Genomic DNA, 9,467 nt, shown 5'->3' on the forward strand with positions numbered 1-9,467 from the left:
TAATAATCCTTATCCTGATAATAATAATAATAATAATAATAATAATAATGATAATAATAATAATAATAATAATAATAATAATAATAATAAAATAATAATAATAATGATACTAATAATAAAAACAATCATAATAATAATAATAATAATAATAATAATAATAATAATAATAATAATGATAATAATAATAAAAACAATAATAATAATAATAATAATAATAATAATAATAATAATAATAATAATAATAATAATAATAATAATAATAATAATAATAATAATGGAAGGATGGAGCGAAGGAGCTTTAGGGTTATCGGGACCATAACATTCAGGAAGGGGAGAGGCATATATGGGATAGAAGGAACTGGAAGAATGTGACACATGAGGGGCGACGCGCTGTCAATCGGCTGAACTAGGACCCATAAAGCCGTCAAGGTTTAAGAATGGAGTAGCCTGTGGGGCCTTGGCTCTGGTTGTGGTACATCAAACGCGACATCTAAGAGATTGGATGCATGAAGATAAGTTCGTTTGTTCTCGGCGCTACTACGTCTTGCTTAAATGGGAAAGGCAATTAGGCGTAAAGAAATAACAACAGTGATATCAACAATCTTATCATTAATAGCTGCACAAGCAATTAGCACGAAGCAATAAAAATAATAATAATAATAATGATAATAATAATAATAATGATAATAATAATAATAATAATGATAATAATAAAAACAATAATGATGATGATGATGATAATAATAATAATAATAATCTTTCCTGTTCCTGAGGCGACATCTTCCTGTCATCTGGGACAGGAGGGATGAGCTCCCTCCCTCCCACACCAACATATAACTCTACCTCCTCGGAGAATTAGCCATATAAGAAAAAAAAAAAAAAAAAGCTATTACCTTTTCGGGAGGGAATCATAAAATGGCCCCACATTTTTCATGAAATTTAAGGAACATCGTCCATTTCTGTTTTCTCTCTTTTTTTTTTCCACGACGTTTATGATGAGCGATTTTCCAGGTCATGTAGCAGGAGGTCCAACTGGACCCAGGCTGGACTTCCAGGATGGATAGCCGAACCTGGCTTGGCCTCGAACACCACACACCCACCCCTTCTCCCTCCTCCCCTTCATTTGGCCAACAAAGAGGACCCCCATCAGAGGCGTGTGGACCACACGAGATACCGCGAGGACCGCCTCTATGTGCCTGATGACTACGCTTGTTCCCGGTCGTCAGGATTTAAATGGCTAATATTAAGAGCTCCGAGCTGGAAATTGGCGACATGTGGCAACCCGTAGAGAAGGGGGGGGTAGCTTGCGAATGGACGCTGGCGGACGACGCGCCAAACCCAACCCCAAATAAACACTTCCAGGATTATTCTCTTCTTATGGAAATACATTCAGAGTCCCCTACAATACATCTACTACAGTGGACCTTAATTTTGGGCGATGTATCCAGCTGTATTTCTCTGTTTAGAGGCATACAATAAGACACACTGCAGCGGTCTATATTTAGGCATCAGTGCTGTGGTATTTTATTCATTTTCTCCTCCCCCTCCCCCTCAGTGCGAGGTAGGCCATGGTTCCTCCCTGCATGAGGGACACCAGGGCCGGCTTTCCCCTGTCATTATACTCCAGGATGGAAGACGCGCATTGGCAGAGGAAATGACAGCGTTTGCATTTCTGTCTAATAACGGGGCAGGTGGTTGGCTGTGATGTTTGGTGGTGACGATGCTTGGTGGTGGTGGTGTCCAGTGGTGGAGATGCCCAGTTGTGGTGATGATGGTTTGTTGGTGGTGGTGTCCAGTGGTGGAGATGCCCAGTTGTGGTGATGATGGTTTGTTGGTGGTGGTGTCCAGTGTTGGCGGTGATGTCCAGTGTTGGTGGTGGTGATGATGCCTAGTGGAAGTGGTTGTCGGTGGTGACGTGTTTTGGTGGAGGTAGTCGACGATGGTGATCCCCAAGTGGTGGCTGTGTTTTGGGTGGAGGTCCAGCGGCAAAACCACCCCTCCTGGTGTGTGTGTGTGTGTGTGTGGTAGTGGTCAGGCCCTTGTGTGTGTGTGTGTGTGTGTGTGTGTGTGTGTGTGGTAGTGGTCAGGCCCGTGTGTGTGTGTGGTAGTGGTCAGGCCCGTGTGTGTGGTAGTGGTCAGGCCCGTGTGTGTGTGTGCGTGTGTGTGTGTGTGTGTGGTAGTGGTCAGGCCCGTGTGTGTGTGTGTGCGTGTGTGTGTGTGTGTGGTAGTGGTCAGGCCCGTGTGTGTGTGTGGTAGTGGTCAGGCCCGTGTGTGTGTGTGGTAGTGGTCAGGCCCGTGTGTGTGTGTGTGTGTGGTAGTGGTCAGACCCGTGTGTGTGTGTGTGTGTGTGTGTGTGTGTGCGGTAGTGGTCAGGCCCGTGTGGGTAAGTCTTTAACCACCGCACAAGAGGACCGGACGTGGAGGATATCAGGACTAGAAAGACCATGATTGATAGACCTGTCCTCCTTTTACACAGCTTCTCATTTTTCACCCAGGGCTGTGTGGGCCAATCGCCTCCCCTCTCCCCCCCCACCCACCCACCCACCTCTCTCTCCCTCTACCCCCCTCCCCTCCCCTCCCCCTCACGATATTCACCGCCGTTACCTGATTCATTCATCTTGTTTCCATTCACTCGAGTGATTACCCAAAGTCATTATGCATTTTTAACGGAGGGCGTTGCTGTTTCCCCTGCCGCCTGTGTAAACATACGGGCTGGCGACTCATCACAGCCATATGTCTTATCAACACCTCGTTGTATTCAGGGTAATTATCTTTTAACAAGGTAATTGTCTTATGCAGGGTAATTATCTTTTAACAAGGTAACTGTCTTCTTCAGGGTAATTATCTTTAAACAAGGTAATTACCTTTAACGGAATAATTACATTTCTTCCTTAAGTTCTCTTAAAGAATACGGATACCTATCCCTAACCTGACCCACGGAATCACGCTGACACAAACACGATAACGACAGTATCATTTAATGAGCTCATTAACTGAGCCTTCTGGGCAGACTCGCATCCGCGAAACTGTGAATGTAAACACAATGGGTGAGTTCTGGTGCGGGTTGTCACCGGCAGATGGCTCTGTCCCAAGCCTATCGTGTAAACATGCCAGTGACATTATTAAAGCATTAAACTCCCCCCCAGTGGGCCAATATCCTCTGCTTTAGCGAATAGCGCTTCCAGCGACGGAGCAGCGGCGGAGGAGGTGGCATATTTTGTAGCTCTCTGATTAAAACATTGTTAACGCTGCGTCTGGGTTTAAAAGAAAATAAAAAAGAAGTCTGAACTGGTAAATGTTGTGTGTTAAACCTCAACAGGTTAGATGAATGTTTCTATTTCCTCTTTTTTGTATATTTTTTCCTCCAGTCTTAGGCAATACCGTGGCTTTAAATCTCTCTCTCTCTCTCTCTCTCTCTCTCTCTCTCTCTCTCTCTCTCTCTCTCTCTCTCTCTCTCTCTCTCTCTCACCTGCTTGGGTGATGGGTTAATTGGCTGTACGTCCCTCAGGCCTCTGAATTGCCAGAGTCATTAATGTAGTCATCGTCAACTAACCTCTAGATCCTCCAACCGAAAAATATGAAAATTAACACCTTCATGTGTTAAGGATAATTGTAAGACCACATACACTCAGTATGGCCCCACGCAACTCTCCCGCTCAACCATTATCATCATCTTGGTACAACAATAAAGTCCTCAAATATAAGAGTACACAAATAAAGAGTACAAAGAAAACAAAACACGATCAACACATATTTACCATTAGAGCGACTGGGATTTTTTTTTTCCATCACGATTCTTGTTATAGTCACCTTATACGTGTGTTTGCTGACGAGTCGGTGGGGCAATACAGCAGATCAAAACCATGAACCAACGTAGAATGTGGCGAATGACGGAATTATACCAGCGCGCGTGTACGACACCCTCCTGTATGTATGACACTGGTAAGGATGACACCCTCTTCTATGTATGACAGTAGTATGACACCCTTTTCTATGTACGACGCTAGTAAAGATGACACCTGTTGCATGACCCTTGCCAGTATGACACCCTCCTGTGTGTATGACACCATAGCAAGGATGACACCTGTGTGTATGACACCATAGCAAATACGACATCCTCCTGTATGCGTGCCACTACCAAGAATGACACCCCACTGTATGCATGACACCCTCTCCTATGCACGACACTGGTGAGGGTGAAGCCTTCTTCCTTGCATGACACAAACGAAAGCGAAATCCCCCCCCCCTATAGGATCTTGACATCAATCCTACGGGTCGGATCACCCCATCCTTCAAAGGCAGGATCCCCTCTACCCTCTTTCCCCTTTCCATTCTCCCTTCCTCTGAACACCTACCGTCCGGTGGGAAAGGGGCACGACACTGAGCCATGCACCACAATATGCAAAATGAGTATTCATATATACATCACCATCTTAGGGGAAGGAGAGAGAGAGAGAAGAAGAAGAAAAAAACCCAACTTACAAATGACAACAGATTCATCTAAACCATACTGCTAATCGTCCCCTTCTCAGAAACAACCTGGCATTGTAGGGAAATGAGACGGTGGTTAATGGGAGTAGAGACGGTGGATTTAAAATTTTGGCTGAAGGGTCCCAGGGTGGTGGGAGGTGGTTGGAGAGAGAGAGAGAGAGAGAGAGAGAGAGAGAGAGAGAGAGAGAGAGAGAGAGAGAGAGAGAGAGAGAGAGAGAGAAGGGTGGTGACACGCCTCACGTTCCCCAATCACTAATGATCATGTCATTAGCACGATGTTCTACTCCTGTTTCATTTATACCCATCCCTTCCCTTCTCTCCCCCTTCCTCCCTTCCTCCCTCACTTTACTCGCATCAATTACCAGCTCAGAGACGATCTTATTTTTTTCACTCTCTTCATCTTTTTTTCGACAGACATTTAATCATCATAATGTGTCTGTCTATATGTTCACGGTAATAAATAATTACCTTCATTAAGTTTAAATATAAATGATGCACCATACATCATAATGCAGAAAAGCTTGTATATATATATATATGACAACAACCGCACTGGTTTTTGCGCTCTCCTCACCTTCCAAAGACAGCAGAGAACGTAGCGCACAATGCGCTACGTGTTAGCGTAAACACTGGTCGCTGGGTTTCGAACCAACGATTTCAAGCCGTTGGGAGACATGGACAAGAGGTATGTGGCATGCCTCAGCCCCAGGGATGGGATGGATGACACATGCAGAAAAGGTATACTCGAACGCCAATCCCCCCCCTTTTTGGGGGGGTGGGGGGATACGGGAACACAAGGGAGGGTAAACTTCAGCAATCCAGGGCGAGCTGCCGCTCGACGCGTCATTTTTGGTTCCAACTCCAGCCACCATCATTACTCACCAGGGTTGCAAGCCGCCGCCGCCGCCCGAGATCGCGCAGGGTTGCAAACACTCTTAAGGCTTTTACCCCGGACCCTTCCATTTAGGTCCGTAGCATTCATCATGTTAAGTATGGTCTTAAAGTTTAATGTGATCTGTAACAAAAGAGCATCGGAATGTCGACTACATTGCGCGGGGAAGTATGGGAAAATGTTTTTAAGGTGTTGGACGAATACAGCTTTAAACCCCTTATCGTTAGACGTAATCCGTCATAATCACATATCTTTTTTTTTTGTGATTATAAAGTTCCTAATTGAGAGAAGGAAAACAAAATACGTTGTATTTGATCAATAAGACACGTTAACTGTTGAATAATCAACTCGAAACTTACTTTGATGATGGCTTATATATCATTCGCGGTTAATAATTATGCATAAGAGACAAAACAGTTTGATCTTAAGTACTCGATTCCGTAATAAATCACAAAGTTTTTGACTGGTCGAAGACGAAGCACTTTCGTGAACCGCAGCAAAATCTCTCAACACCCGAAGAAAACGTCGAAGAGTTTTTGGGTTGGTGGATGAAAAGTTGACACTGACGGCCTTAATCACCCTGACAGCTGACAGTCCTAAAAGACCAAACAATCAAACAACCTGTAGCAATTCGGTCAAGCCCTTAGAATCGGTGACGTTCGTATATTTCTATAATTTCCATAAACTTTCGTTAATCATCACCTTTATAACCAGCTCCTCCCAAAGTCATCGCCTGCAAAAACCCCCTCTCTCTCTCCACCTGGTCAGCCATCAAGAGACATATTGACACAGCTTTCCATGGAGGCCACCAGGAACTGGAGCACCAAACACCGTGTCATCAGAACACACTCCATCTATCATACCAGCTATATCTTACCCATCAAACTAAGTCCAAATAGAAAACTTTATTAACTCTACTCACGTATAATGGACAATCAACGCCTCTAAACACCTAATTCTAAATACATGAATCAGTAAGCGACGACATGAAACATGTCTGCATCTGTGGGAGTTGATTCCCATTTAAGATATATAAATTTGAGATAAACGATAGTATTGTATCTTCCGCACCATGCTGAAGATATACATTCGAATTTATAGAAGTATAGTATATCATAGCAGAGTATAGTATAGTATGGTATACCACAGTATAGTACAGTTTAGTATAGTATGGAAATGTGTCTCTCAGTGAATATATCGAATGGCAAAGTGTGTATATATCTAAGTTACGGTGAAAATCACACCTTAGGCGGTGCCAGTCCACCATCACCAGGTTACCTTCACCAGCATTTACGTCACGACGCCACGGAGGAGTCGAACCCTGGGTTACGAGGTCAGGGGTCTGGCTGGAAACTTTACCCGGGTGTAGTTACTGGTGGACGAAGTTCCGCGCGTCCTCCCAAGCGAGATACGTATCCCGGCTTGAATTCAACCCAGAACTACACACACACACACACATACGACGGTCCCACACGATGGAAATGGCTGGACTGACTTAGTGGCCTCTGTGAAAGCTTAAAATGGAACACACTGAGTAATTGTACAGAGAAGGATCCTTGCTCCTGGGAAGTCTAACATTTCCCCCTGCTCTTGATTGGAGGGAAGCCGTAAAGCTGGAGGAGGGAGAAGATATGCTGGGGTTGTGTGACTGAATAATACATATCTTAATATGTACATAAAGCAATCAAGTGACACTAGTAAAACAGTACGTGTAAACAAATATGTAAACGAACCTACACTGAAAATTATGTAAATAATACCATATAAATAAACAGAAATATACGAATAGATGTGAATTAATCAAATATATAAATATATAAAGAAAAAAAAAAGAGTAACGAATGACATTCACGTAAATTTACAGTTTTACAAAATCAACATAAATACTGTCATGTTTTTGACGGACAAGAGAGCGCGCTGGACATTTCCAGCGACCATGGTATGGTAACACTGCACTCGACCAGGCCTCCCCCCCCCCTCCCCCCTGGTCGTTAGTGACAACAAAAAAACAAGTTGTATTTTCAGCGGAGGTTTTGAATATACGCCGAGGGTGAGGGTGAGGGTGGGGGTGGTGTGTGTGGAATGAATGAATCGCCTTGTCCACCAAGCACTGACTAACGTCTCGTCCCAAGCACAAGACTGAACTTACACATTTTTTTTTTTATTTACTCATTCATCAGAATCGTCTTTCCACACTTTTTTTTTTCGTTTTCTGTTACGTTTATCAGAATCATTTATTTTTTTCTAACATTAGGAAAAATTCTATTTCTTGTTCCTGTGATCACAACTGGTTATAAAATATATAGTTATAAAAACACGGGAAATATGCGTAAATCTTTTTATAAAAATAATATGAGCAAGACTATTGAGTTCCACAGACAGAATTCATCCTCGCTGGTTTCTCGTGATTGCAATCACGCACAGAGGTGTTATTCAGCGCAACTGCAGCGGAACTTTTATAATAATCAAAATACATAACCGCGATGATGCCCCCCCCCAAAAAAAAAAAAATCGCAGGGGAACCAGAGACAACTAACGGTGTGTGTGTGTGTGTGTGTGTGTGTAAAGACTTGTGCGCGCGCGTCAGCCACCACAAGAAGCTTGGCCATACCCCTAGATCTTAACGGGTGCCCCCTATCCGTCGTTCCCTCAAAGAAAACGAGACATTGTTTTTTTTAATGGAGTCGCTCTTGAATTCAGTGGAACACAAGACCCAGTCTTATTCAAATTGACAACAGACACATCTTGCATATTCCTCTCTCTCTCTCTCTCTCTCTCTCTCTCTCTCTCTCTCTCTCTCTCTATATATATATATATATATATATATATATATATATATATATATATATATATATATATATATATATATTAAGAGCGATTCAGTTCTGCGTTCTTTGATATAAAGTGGTATAATCCACTCAGTGAGCCACCGCTTTTCTATATACCTCCTCCTCCTCCCTTCAGCCTCACCCCCCCTCCTCCTCCCCCACTGATTATAGACACTAAATCCCCCTCCCTCCCCTCCGTCCCTCCCCCCCCTCCCATGCAACCTCCTGGGGATTGAGGAAAGCCCTTTGGCATCCCCCCCCGTAGCGCGTGGCGTGGGAGCGGGCGGACTCGCCTCGAGGGAAAACACTGATGATTAATTGGAGTTCGTGGGACAAAAAGAAAGATTTGTTGGCCATCTTAACTGCTGCTGACGGTGTGTCCCGGAGAAGGGGGGTTTGGGGGGGAGGGGAAAGGTGTATAGAGAGAGAGAAAGGGAGAGAGAGGGGGAGGGGGTGTTGGTGGTGTCGGGGGAGATAAGAGAGGTTAGAATGGATGGGGATAGTTGATGGGGGGGGGGGAGGGGGGAGGGATGACAGAATAAGGGGAACATCCGGGATGAAATAGTGTGGGTGATTATGGGTGAAAATGGGGAGAGATAGTGTTGGTAGCAGTGGTGGATAATGGTGTGAGTGATACTAGGGGGGGGGGGGGGGTGTGGTGATCAAAGTCGAGGTGACAGAGAGGGAATGTGAAAATGGGAGCGTTACAGTAACGGGTAACAGCGGAGGGTGGCAATAACGTTATCAGAGGCTGATGGCGTAACAATGAATGTAACAGGACTAATTTTCTTTTATTTCTTTTTTTTCTTTTTGCCCCCGACGAGCAGTGAGGTCACTGTTACTACCCATCCTATGGACACAGAAAAGGACACAGACGAACACACAGAAGGCCCAGGGGGAAGTGTTCTTCAGTGACCAAATGGCATTAAATCAAGAGGGAACTTTTAATACTGGAATGGATATTAATAAATTATCTAACAGGCCGAAAAAACATTTAAACAGGCCGAATTATATACGGATCAGCATCAGTGATTATCATACAAGATATATCATCCATGAACTACGTACAATTATCAAAGTTTACGGTACTTTTTCAACCATTTCGGGGTGGACTTTGTTACAAATGACGACACGTAGCTTCGTAATGTTTAAGCGGCACTTGTATATACAAGATACTGTGAGGGTAAATCTACGTGACTGTTCTGAAATATATATATATATATATATATATATATATATATATATATATATATATA

The sequence above is a fragment of the Panulirus ornatus genome, chromosome 29 (assembly GCF_036320965.1).
Source record: "Panulirus ornatus isolate Po-2019 chromosome 29, ASM3632096v1, whole genome shotgun sequence".
Classification (NCBI taxonomy): Eukaryota; Metazoa; Arthropoda; class Malacostraca; order Decapoda; family Palinuridae; genus Panulirus; species Panulirus ornatus.